Here is a 12,928-nt window from a genome sequence, read left to right as displayed (position 1 = left end):
TGTGTGTGTTGAGAGTCTTAGAAACGGTTCATAAAGATAATATTCCTCTATGCTTTCTTCTCTTTCATTGTATTATAGAGGGGACGTTAACCGACAGTACGATGCTGACTACACCATAAACCCCTCATGAAACCCCTCTGACCTGGTCTCAGCCTCACAGTGATGCTATGTGTTGACACTGTGTTCATGTTATTGTGTACACTCCCGAGGAAATGATGAAATGAATCATCCTGCAGAAAACTAGTAAATCTGGTTATTACAGCCACAGCTGTCTCACAGCTGGAATGAAATTGGGGGACAGTTAGTGTGTCGCTGTAGCCAGCGGGGCTGTGACGGGAGGAAATAATCTCCAAACTGTCTGCTGGTGGGGGGGGGGGGATAATGAGTCCTCAAATTATTATAAAGCCACGGGCTGTGGACGGACTGCTAATGCCTTCCTCTCTCCCCGGGTTACAGCAGTTACTACCAGGGTTTATATATATATATATAACACTGTAGTCTCTGTAGACGTGTTGGTTCTGTGTTCATGAGTTAAAATGTTTCCCAGCATGCACTGCTGCAGAGGCCGTTGTTCCAGCTCTGTTTATTGGATTAAACCCGTCCAGACAATAACACAGTCACCACCCTGCATTATGACAGACGCCCCTCCCCCACCTCAACACAAAACCACCACCTCATCATCATCATCATCATCATCATCATCATCATTACCGAGCTCGTCTTCCTCCCACTTCATCATTGGAACATCCTCGCCCCCCCGTCATCGTTATTGATGCCACCTTTTACAGCGGACGCAGCGTTGCTGAGTTTAAAGCTAAAACCAGAACGAGACTCAAAGTGTGCAGGAAGCTCCGTCTCTCCTCCTCCAACACCTGAGTTATCATCTAGACCAGTAGTTCTCAATCTGGGGCCGGCAGCGGAGGAAGAAATGTTCAGATCATTTATTTAAAGGGACTGTTAGTAAGAATCAGAAATGTCTTGTTAACAGCTTCACCTGTGTCCGTTAAGTCAACTAAAGTCAGCGTCCTGTTGCTGGCGCTTGTGCTCGCTCTACATAGACATGAAGGAGCATCGCTCAACGCAGTGAGGAGACACACGTCAGCTAAAAGCACAATATCACTCTATATTTCAGCTGCTTGGCAGTAATGTTAGCTGACCAGACCAAGGTCTCTCCATGAATCAATGCTGATCCTAGTGTTGGCTTTTCCCGCCTCAGCCTCCCGACCGCGGCCGGAGGGAACGGGGGAGACGCCGGAGTTTTGGTCGGAGACGATAACGTGTCTCTCTGCGGAGCCCCGTCACTTCACAAGACACGGGAAACCTCTGTTGGTCTGGAGGAGCTGCAGCAGTTATTTCTGCACAAACGTCCACTGAACATTCACTAGATATTCTCAGAGCTAAACTAACTCTTCTGCAGTGTGGAGTGAGCAGCATGCACGTGAGAGGTGGAGAGAGAAGGAGAGAAGGAGCGTGGTGTGTGAGTGAAGGCAGGCAGAGGAGCAGAGTACAGCAGAGACTCCGGTCCTGGAGACCAAAGCTACGGTCTCCCCCGCGTCCTCCGACCGCGGCCAACACTGTTTAACAGCTTCACTAGATACAACCAAGAGGTTTTGGTGCTTCACTGGAGTTTGTGTTGGAGTCTGAGTCTGAACAGCGGAGACACACGAGAGACCATGAGACACACGAGAGACCATGAGACACCGACCAGCAAGGATTTATACCTGGAAGAAGTTACAAACAGGATCTTTAAGTAAAAATGCAATACCACAGTGAAAAGACGCCGCTACGAGTAAAAGTCCAAACTTTCATAATCCTACTTAAGTAAAAAAAAAATGGTATCACCGAATGTACTTAAATATCAATAGTAAAAGTATAGTATAGAAAATTGGTTTATAGAGAACGCTCTAGACCGGCTCTGTGTGAAAAGCGGAACTTCTGTTATGAAGTCCCCCCACCCCTCAAAGGGCCACAAGATAACTCTGAGGGGCTGTGATCTGTGAGATGAGGAGAGGAAAGAAGAGTTCTGAGTTTATGTTGTTTTATTTTCAGGACTTCTTTGTGAAATATTGGTTTAATTGAAACCTTTAAAACCATCTGAGAAGTTTAAAATGGGAACTTTTGGTTGAACTGCTAACAACTCAAAAACATCTGGATCTTGACGAGGGACATTGATGTTTTATAGTGAGGGGTCAAAAACAAAACAGTTTGTGAATCATTGGCTGGTAAACAGAACAATATCTGAAGTAGCATAGAGTACATCAAAGCTGTCTTTAGGTACAGGACATAAGTAAATGAACTTTGTTACTAGTTATCTATCTATCCGTCCATCTATTGTGATTTTAATGATTTCAATATTTGTTCAGTTTTAAATGGACTCTCCTCTCATGAGACACTGAAGAAAAGGGGTGTTGGATGCTTCAGTATTTATCACTGCAGCAGGTTCAACATCTCTCTCTCTCTCTCTCTCTGTCTCTCTGTATCTCTGTCTGTATCTCTCTGCAGACAGACAGGCTACTAAATAAGTGATCATGGAATAAATGGTGTGTGCCAGCAGGCCGGCAGGCAGGATGGATGGATGGATGCCGGTCCACCATGCCGGTTAGCTTTTATCGCCCTAAACAGAGTTATTCTACATCCACGAAGACACGGAGAGGAAGGACGGACGGAGCCTCCTCTTCTACCCCGATGCATGGTTTACTGTTTAATTAGAGCTCACTGCGATGTTCACAGCATCACACACAGATGGAGAGGGATGAATGGAGAGATTTGGACTGATGAACACAGAGAGAGAAGCTGAATGAGACGGAGCAGAGAAGATTGAATGAACGAGTTGAAACAGAAACAGAGAGCAGATCCGACTGAGGATGATTGGAGGAGCGAGGAAGAGGAGGTAATGAGTCAACAGCACGAGAGAGAGAGAGAGAGAGAGAGAGAGAGAGAGAGAGAGAGAGAGAGAGAGAGAGAGAGGGCTGAGGATGGTATCGACTGTGTCATTCTTTCGGTGGGGGATGGAGGGGTGGAGGGATGGAGGGGTGGAGGGGTGGAGGGGTGGAGGGGTGGAGGGGTGGAGCCCAAACCGCTGCATGGAGAGAGGGAGAGATGGGTAGGGAAGGAGAGAGAGAGGGTGATGCACTATGGAGGGAGGCAAACAGCCAGGCGGGAGGAAAGAGGTCATGATGGGGGTGGGAGGAGGAGGAAGAGGAGGAAGAGGAGGAGAGGAGGAGAGGAGGAGAGGGAGAGGCGAGGGAGAGGGTCATGGCTCGGGGGGGTGGGGGCAGCAGGAGGAGGAGGAGAGGATGAGGGAGGATTGAGATGGGGGATGGGAGGGGGAAGTGTGGAGAGAGTCAAAGGGACAGACACGTGGGAGACATTTCTATTGCTTCTCTTATTCACTGTTTATTTGTTGTCAAATTACTCCGACATCTTCAACACGGACACATTCAGCTGTGATGGACTTAAATGTCGTGTTAATAAAGCATGAATTTGTATTTGAGAGAGAGAGAGAGAGAGAGAGAGAGAGAGAGGGAGAGAGAGAGAGAGAGAGAGAGAGAGTGAGAGAGGGAGAGAGTGAGAGAGGGAGAGAGAGAGAGAGAGAGAGAGGGAGAGAGAGAGAGAGAGAGAGAGAGAGGGAGAGAGTGAGAGAGGGAGAGAGAGAGAGAGAGAGGGAGAGAGAGAGAGAGGGAGAGAGAGTGAGAGGGAATCCGTTGGACGTGGAGGTAGAGAAAGAGAAGGAGCAGCATGGCAGAGTGTATTTATGAGTGTAGAGAGGAGAAGGCCAACCTGACTCCTGTCGCCTCGACACAAATCCTCCCTCAGCAGCAAGACCTCCGTCACTGCCTCCGCATCCCTCCATCCCTCAATCCCTCCATCCCTCCGCATCCCTCCATCCCTCTGCATCCCTCTGCATACCTCCATCCCTCTGCATCCCTCCATCCCTCCGCATCCCTCCATCCCTCCATCCCTCTGCATCCCTCTGCATCTCTCCATCCCTCTGCATCCCTCCATCCCTCTGCATCCCTCCATCCCTCTGCATCCCTCCATCCCTCTGCATCCCTCTGCTTCCCTTTGCATCCCTCTGCATCCCTCCATCCCTCTGCATCCCTCCTTCCTGCCACATCCCTCCATCCCTCTGCATCCCTCTGCATCCCTCCATCCCTCTGCATCCCTCCATCCCTCTGCATCCCTCCATCCCTCTGCTTCCCTTTGCATCCCTCTGCATCCCTCCATCCCTCTGCATCCCTCCATCCCTCTGCTTCCCTTTGCATCCCTCTGCATCCCTCCATCCCTCCGCATCCCTCCATCCCTCCATCCCTCTGCATCCCTCCATCCCTCTGCATTCCTCTGCATCCCTCCATCCCTCTGCATCCCTCTGCATCCCTCCATCCCTCTGCATCCCTCTGCATCCCTCTGCAACCCTCCATCCCTCTGCTTCCCTCTGCATCCCTCCATCCCTCTGCTTCCCTCTGCATCCCTCTGCATCCCTCCATCCCTCCGCATCCCTCTGCATCCCTTTGCATCCCTCCATCCCTTCGCCTCCCTCTGCATCCCTCTGCATCCCTCTGCATCCCTCCATCCCTCTGCCCCGCCATCCCTCCACATCCCTCCATCCCTTCGCCTCCCTCTGCATCCCTCTGCATCCCTTGGCTTCCCTCTGCATCCCTCCATCCCTCCATCCCTCCATCCCTCCAGGACTCCAGCTTGGTTTATGCTCGCCGTAGTGAAGCCTTCTTTTATTTTGAATCCTAATGTAACAGTTGAGGACTAATCGATGAATCGTTGCAGCTCTACTTCAGAGGTCGTGGTTGTTTACCATCCTGATCCTGGAAGTCTGCATCTTGTCTCTCTGCACGTCACGCAAATTTTGCGGAAAATTGCAAACAGCGATTGGACGAAGTTCGACATGTGATCTGATGTGTTTTTTTGCGCCGAGTCACGGCCTGAATTTAAGGCACCACGATCCCCTAAATCTGACAGTGACCATCTCAGAATGTCATCGTCAGATCAAACATCCTCCTCCACTCCACGTCTTTTATCTGATCTGGGAGACAAAAGTTAATTACCCTCCTCCTCCTCCTCCTCTTCCTCCTCCTCCTTCTCCTCCTCCTCCTATCTCCTGTATGAAATCCTACAGTCAGGATCCTCCTTTGTACGTACAGTACACTTATGTTTGCACATGACCTTTTCCTAGCGCAGCAGACAATGACAGTAAACATGAGCGTGTAGCTGTGTAACTGTGTAACTGTGCTCGGTCAGGATTAACCACCGCGAAGCCGACTGTGAAACATTCATCGTTCACTTAAATCCGTTTTCTCCACACGAGAGTCGTGACACAAGAAGTTCAAGAGATGTGACGCCAACAAAACGGATCCATTCGGCGCCGCACAATGCACTCATTCATGCATGTGACCGTGCACCGAGTTACACATTACATGATGCTCACATACAGACTTTAACTAATGTGTTTACATGCACAGCAGTACTGGGAGTACTGGGAGATAGTTTAGCAGCACAGTCAGTGACGAGGTGCTTTCCATAACGCCGTCGACTCCGGATCATCTGACAAAACTTTGTGTTTACAAAAACTTCATTTGGTATTTATGCGTTACGTTTCTGACTGCGGCGCCAAACATGCTGTCCTCCACAACGGAGCAACCTGTCAAGCCTTCAGAGTATTTCAATGATGTTTCTACTAGTGTGAAGCCTTCACTCTTTCATGACTCAGCACTTTCACTTCTCAAGGTCACCCTTTAGTAGGGCTGACCTTTCACTCTCTACCTACATGACCACCTATCCTTCACCTGCTGACATCTGTCCCTCCTCTCTTCCTGTCCTCTTTCCTTCATATCCATCTCTGTCCTCCTCCTTGTCTCCACTCCCTCGTGTCCCCATGTCTCTGGGTACAGCAGTGACGCTGATGATGCATGGCCGTGTTTAGTGTTTCCCGGCAGCCTGAGGGGCACCAGGTGTGTTTAAGAGGTCAAATGTCTTCTTGCGTCAGGGACACACACACACACACACACACACACACACACACACACACACACACACACACACACACACACACACACACGCACACTATATACATGGAGCTAAAAGCCTGTGTCCCTAAAGAGAAGGAGGACAAGTGGACCACGACTTTGACAGTCAATCATTGTTCAACCCACAATCCACCGGGAGGAGGAGGAGGATGCTGCATCAGCTAACCTGGCAACCCACATCTCCATCAATGTGTGTGTGTGTATGTGTGTGTGTGTGTGTGTGTGTGTGTGTGTGTGTGTGTGTGTGTGTGTGTGTGTGTGTGTGTGTGTGTGTGTGTGTGTGTGTGTGTGTGTATAAGAGCAGGTGTGTCTCTGCATCATGTGTGTTTCTGTGTTTACGGCATACGAACTGTCGTATTAACCGGCGAGCTGTTAGCGTTCACACGCCGTAAATCACGCTCCTCTCTGTGTTTTTAATTCACTCCGCCGCTCCGTCGCTCACATGAAGGGTGAAAAATCACACATAGAGGTTGAAAAGGTACAACAACCATCAATCTGCTGGCGTTTAGTTAATGATGTGGATGAATCGGTGCACGGGGAGCTGAGACGGGGAGCTGAGACCTGGTTCCTGAGACCTGGTTCCTGGCTGGACCGGGTTCGGTGCTAAATTGCGGCCGAATGGTTCCACAGATAGTCAGCGGTGTCTATAACAGGAAGTCCTGGATATTCAATCGCTTTAAGCTACGTTTGAGTCAAACAACTGAAGACTGATTCAATAAATTCAACGATATTATCTGCTGCTATTTTCAACAATTAGTTGTTCTGGATTTCTCATCTTAAGTCTCATCGTCCTGTTTCAGTCACGACGTGTTCTCATACAACGGTTTGATATCTTACCAAAAAGTTATTCCTCCTTTTTCGTTCATTTTCCTACGAATGTCCAGCAACACGTGTCATTTTCTGCTTGTTACATGCATACAGTCTTTTCAAAATAAAGTTCTGTCTACACAGCGAACAGCATCCTGAGGTTTAGAAAACAAAACTACTGAGAAAGGTTTAGAAGGAAAGATCGTAGCTTGGCTTAAAGTCCGTGTAAAGCAAATATTAATCTGCATTCTGGGTTTGTCACACCACAGACAAACATGTTACCGACCACCCAGCCAAATTAGAGTGGTATATAAGTATATAAGTATGTAGGTATATAAGTATATAAGTATATAAGTATATAAAATTAGCTTTCAAAATCATGTAAAAATCCTCAGTATTCTCTGCTCTGAGACGCTTGGCTTGGAAAGGCTCGGGGTGATGTAAATGCCAATATCAGCCCCGCCTAAAAAATCCTGAACACAAAACTGGCAAAAAACAGTTTAACTGTCTAACTCCACAATCCAGAACTACAACGTTCACAGTCTTTGCAACATGTTTTCAGTCATTATTGTTCAACATTTATAATGTGTTTAGAAACAAATCTCTGAATTTCCTTTGCACGACCTTTAAATAACTCATAATAAAATGTCGCGAGCAGCTCTCGGTGTCGCTCTATTGCCGTCTGGGTGGAAACAATCGAGCTATAGACGCTGTACAGTTCCAGATACAGGTTGAGATAACGAAAAGGAAAAGAAGGTGTGAAAAACTGACAGAAATCAGGAGAAATGTGGGATAATTGTGACCCCAGAAGATAACGTGAGTCTCCTGGAAAAATCTGGAGGGTTGGTGAGTTTGCATAAAACATCCTCTAAAAGAAGAAAACATCAACCTGATATCACATCTGGAGACTTTAAGACAAGACAGAAGATAATCTAAGTTACACAGAACATCTGGCGGTGACAAAAGCTCAAACATCCATCTTCTATTTAGCTCTCTTTCTTTTAGAGTCATAGAACCGATCTCACCGTGTGGTGGATCATCTGAGAGGAAACACTCAGAGCTGCTAATGATACGGCGAGGCCTCTCTGGAGCCGAGCGTCCACCAAACAGCACGTTGTTAAGTCAACTAGCAGTCCCTTCTAATTAGACACCAGATATACGTCCCGGTGAACTTGAGAGCAACGGCCCTTTAATTAAAAAAGCAGACGTATATCACCTGAGACGGGAGCACGTTTCAATCAATGTGATTTAATAATCGTCACAAGATATTTTACATTTGGGCCTCACGCGGGGGAGAGCGCAACAAATCAATGTCTCTATTGTAGTGATGGGGGCACTTGAGCATTGATTTGAATAAGGCAGATTAAAAACCCGGCATTAATTAAGCAGATTGTTTCTTTAATGCGGCGGCCGTGTAAACAGTAGCTCCGAGGGGGGGGGCGTACACCAACAAACACACTCCCTGCTGAGGGGGAAATAAACATTTATTACTCCTCATGTCACATGTCTTTCTCTATCGGAGCTCTTTCACTTCTTGTTGCTTGCTGGAGGGAATAAAGACAAATACTTGGAAGTCAATGAAACAAGTAATTGCATAAAGATACGGATACCAGTATCGGGTCCGATACTGTGCTCATACTCGAACTCGCAAAACGGCTCCGATACCACTTTACAGCAGCGCAACGTTAACCTCTCGTCACCATCTTTCAGGTCCTCACGCTCCACCTCCCCGACGGTGCGGGCGAGACGGGCCGGTGGAGAGAAGTACTCGGATCGGTACTCGTATCGGAGAGTACCCAAATGTAAGTACTTGTACCCGGTCAGAAATGAAGTGGTATCGGTGCATCCCTAGTAAGTAGTTTTGTTGCCTTATCTTAACAATCTTTTCCTAAACCTAACTAAGGTTTAGGAAAAGAAACTAAGTTTGTTAGTAGTTAGTAGTAAAAGTAAATGAAACAAGTATAAACATTAAAACACAAAAGTTTTGCATGTGAAACTATTTTTGTCGACCAAAATATTGTGTTCATTTCTTAACTTGGTAAAAAAATAAATGTGTTTTATCCTTGAAGGTTTTTACAAAATTCACAAAGCAAGACTTCTTTGAGTCCTTGAACCTCTTTACCTCTCAGAACAAAGGTGAAGCATCTCTTTCATGTCTAACTATTACTTTAAAGGGGCTCTATGGAAGAATCAGAAACACACACAGAGTCCCCGGACATAATGGCCCGTACCATCACACACACACCACGGCCGGTACTGCAATCGGTTTCCTAGATTTTCTTTTTAAAGTAAGATCAACTTGTCAAACTTTACAGTGTAAAACTTCTTCTTCTTTATCTCCTCTCTCCTCGCCGACTAACGGAGTCACGTGATGCGTTTCCAATCAGCACGAGACGGGTTTTAAACCTCGAACAATAACTCAAGGACACTCACATCACGCCTGGACTCAACAGACAGCAGCAGGTTGAACGCTTCATACGCCGGCTTTATGTGCCGCTGATTTATTACTGCAAATGTAAAAGTTGTTGCCCCTCAACACACAACGTGACCCGTGTGTGTGTGTGTGTGTGTGTGTGTGTGTGTGTGTGTGTGAATAGAAGGGTTTGTCTGTTGTCCGTCACAAAGGCCATGTTTTAATGACCTTGAGTGTTCATGTGGGGGTGTCTGTATGGCGTGTGTGCGTCACGCGGTCACATGGTTGCATGCTATAGGACGCAGCGATGACCCCGGGGAGAACAGATCGCCCTGACCTTCGTCAGCAGCGCAGCGTCGTGCTGAACTTGTGTCCTGGATGAACCTTCATTCTTTACAGTGGATAAAGTGTGGAATGTGTTTTTAAACCAACCGCTGCGCCGGATAATAAATCTGTTTAAAGATTTTTATGTTGAACTATTCACATGATTCAGTCTTTACATGCAGCTGAAGTTGTATTGGAAAGGTCACAGAGGTCATCTACAGCTCACGGAGAGACACATTTAAGACTTCATCATGTTTTTAACTGAACCGGTGGTGAGAGAAAAGCTCCAAAGAGATTCTGGTCCTCGAGTTTCTGACTTCGCTCACCTTTATGCTAATTACAATAAACTGGAGCAGAGTTCAGAACGGGCTGAATGTTTGACGTCTCCAGAACCGCTCATACAAACTACTCCACGCACCGAGCTTCTTCTGGTCCTGAGCAGAACACCTGCCACGACGTCGTCACATCACACACCCGAGTCTGAAACTGTAACTATTCAGTCCAGCACTCGGGACGAGGCAGGCATGATGGCAAATGTGGTCCGTCCCTGTCGCTACGATACTCAGGACATTTCCTGCATGTCTGCGGCATTTTACACAAGTCCTCCAGGAAGAGCGCCGGTCGGCGATCCCAACTTTCGTAGCGGCCAAACGGCAGTAATACAACTAAACATTCAACTACACTCATCTTCACGTGGACTTTGTTCTCATTTCATCCGCCTTTGTTTGAAGAAAACTGGATTTATTTTACTGCTGCTTTAAATTTAACTGTAGAAGACGACGAGAAACACACACACGCACACACACACACACACACACACACACACACACACACACACACACACACACACTCAACTCAACGAACGGTCTTGCATGATACCGAGAAAAAAAAAAAACAGAACTGTGGTGCTTTTTACATTTCTACAATTATCTGTCAGCTATTAGGAGCACTGAATCGATTTCAGCGTCATTAGCAGGCTGGGCGTTGTTGAGTGGACTGCAGAGGAGGAAGAGGAGGAGGAGGAGGAGGAGGAGGAGGAGGAGGAGGAGGAGGAGGAGGAGGAGGAGGACAAGTAAAACTAGGACGAAGAGTAGAGAAGGGCTGCAGGGGAAAGAAGAGGATAGCTACGGGATTGAAGAGAAATAAAAGGAGGAGAAGAAGAAAGGTGGAAACCTGAGAGAGAGGGATAAAAGGAAGGAAGAGGAGAGATGCCAGGGAGAAGAAAAAATGAGATGAAGAGGAAGAGGAGAGAGAGAGAGAGAGAGAGAGAGAGAGAGAGAGAGAGAGAGAGGCAGACTGGAGGGTTAAAGGGAGGTACAAAGGAGAGCAGGGAGGGAAGGATGGAGGGATGAGGGAGGGAGGGTGGAGGCTCTAATGGGTCGTCCCCTGTCGTTTTTCATTTGCGGCTTCACTACGCAGTGACAGCTAGAGGCTCCCCCCCCCACCTCCCTCCATCCCTCCCTCCATCCCTCTCTCCCTCCCTCCTTCCCTCCCTCCTTCTCTCCCTCCCTCCCTCAGAGGAGCTAACCTGAGCGAGAGTGGTAACAGATGCTAATTCCTTCACTCCTCCTCCTCCTCCTCTCCTCCTCTTCCTCCTCCTCCACCCTGGCCTCCTATCTCCCGAGGGATGGAGAGGCACGGGGAGGTTGTGGCAGAGAAAGAGGGAAGACGGAGGGGTGGTGGTGGGGGGGAGAAACCAGCCGGCGACTCCCCCGCGTGGGATTACAATGGATTATCCCGCTAAGACGCGGCACGAGCTGCTCGCTAGCTCTCAGTGCCGGCATGCCGCGGAGCACCGTATGGTCCTGCCCTGCCTGGCATCGTCATAGCAACGACCCTCCAAGTCCAACCCACCTCTCCCACACACCATCATCCCTCTTCCCTCTCCCTCCTCTTCCTCCTCCTCTCCCTCCTCCTCCTCCTCTCCCTCCTCTTCCTCCTCCTCCTCCTCCTCCTCCTCCTCCTCCTCCTCCTCCTCCTCCTCCTCCTCCTCCTCCTCCTCCTCCTCCTCCTCTCCCTCTTCCCTCTCCCTCCTCTTCCTCCTCCTCTCCCTCCTCCTCCTCTCCCTCCTCTTCCTCCTCCTCCTCCTCCTCCTCCTCCTCCTCCTCCTCCCTCCTCCTCCTCCTCCTCCTCCTCCTCTTCTTGGTGGAGACAGCGACCTCCTCACTCACAGGACCGGCTGTCTCTCACTTCAATCGCTAAATCAAATTTTTTGTGTGTGAATTTTGTTCTTTATTTAAAGTCATAAAGTTAGTTTACTCTCAGAGAAACAATTATGACCGTTGATTATTCATTTTTTCCCCCGTTAAGTCAACGACAGTGAGCGTCCAGTTGCTCACGCTTGTGCTCGCACTATGTCGACCCGAGACAGCATCGGTCAAAACAGCGAGGCGTCGGTCACTTTTCTGTTTTGCCAGACGAGGTTTAACTAGATATAACTTCTATTGTTGAGTCTGAGTTGTGATGGAGGCTGGTCGTTTGTCGACGTTAGCGGACTCCATTTCTAACCGTTAGCACTGTTAGCCCGGCAGCGGAGCTGAAAATAAAACCACTCGTGATCCCACATGACGTCACATCCGTTGGATTTCCCCGGGAAAGAACGACCCGCATTCTTCACATTAAAATCCGTCTACGGGCTGAACAATACTCAGGAAGTCGTGGAAGGTCTCATTCTTTAGGTGAGGTTACAACCTGTTCACACATTGGCAATAAAAATGTAAAAACTTCCATACAGTCCCTTTAAAGGTGCTGAATGTAAACAGAAAATGATTGTATATATATATGAAAGAGGGAGAAGAGGAGGGATGTGAAACATGAAGAGCAGGAGGAAGATGTGTAAGGTTGATCTATATATGCATTATATACATATTCCTCCTGGACTCGTACAATATAAAGTATGCAGACAAGCTGTACAGTAGAAACCCCCCAAACATCTACAGAATAAAGAAGCCGGGGAGGAAGAAGAGAGGGAGGAGGAGGAGGAGAAGGAGAGGAAAGCTGCCTCCTGCTGTGTGTGTGTGTCCTCTAATGCCTTTGAGGTGTCCTGCCATCTCCAGTGTGTTGGTAGTCCACCTGCATGGAGCCTACAGAGGACCATCTGGACACCTCACACTCATTATGCATCTAATCGTTCGACCTACACACACGCACACACACACACACACACACACACACACCAACCAGCCACCAGGTTTCACCAGACACACACTCGATGTGACAGATAATCATTCCTTCGTATGAAAATATAAAACAAAGCGCTCGTTGTCTAACAGCTCCAGCAGGAGAAACTCTGATGAGATCTGTGCAGAGAGTTTACAGAGTGAAGCTAAAAGCCTGATCAGTCAGA

At 48.0% G+C, this 12,928-nt stretch overlaps 1 protein-coding gene across 4 annotated transcripts in view; it reads right to left on the bottom strand.

Annotated features, from left to right (window-relative positions):
- LOC141772027 (nucleolar protein 4-like) overlaps positions 1 to 12,928 on the bottom strand; it is a 166,942-nt gene that overhangs the window by 23,623 nt on the left and 130,391 nt on the right. The window lies entirely within an intron of this gene.

The sequence above is a fragment of the Sebastes fasciatus genome, chromosome 8, assembly GCF_043250625.1.
Source record: "Sebastes fasciatus isolate fSebFas1 chromosome 8, fSebFas1.pri, whole genome shotgun sequence".
Taxonomy (NCBI): Eukaryota; Metazoa; Chordata; class Actinopteri; order Perciformes; family Sebastidae; genus Sebastes; species Sebastes fasciatus.
This window is presented reverse-complemented; position numbering and strand designations above follow the sequence as displayed.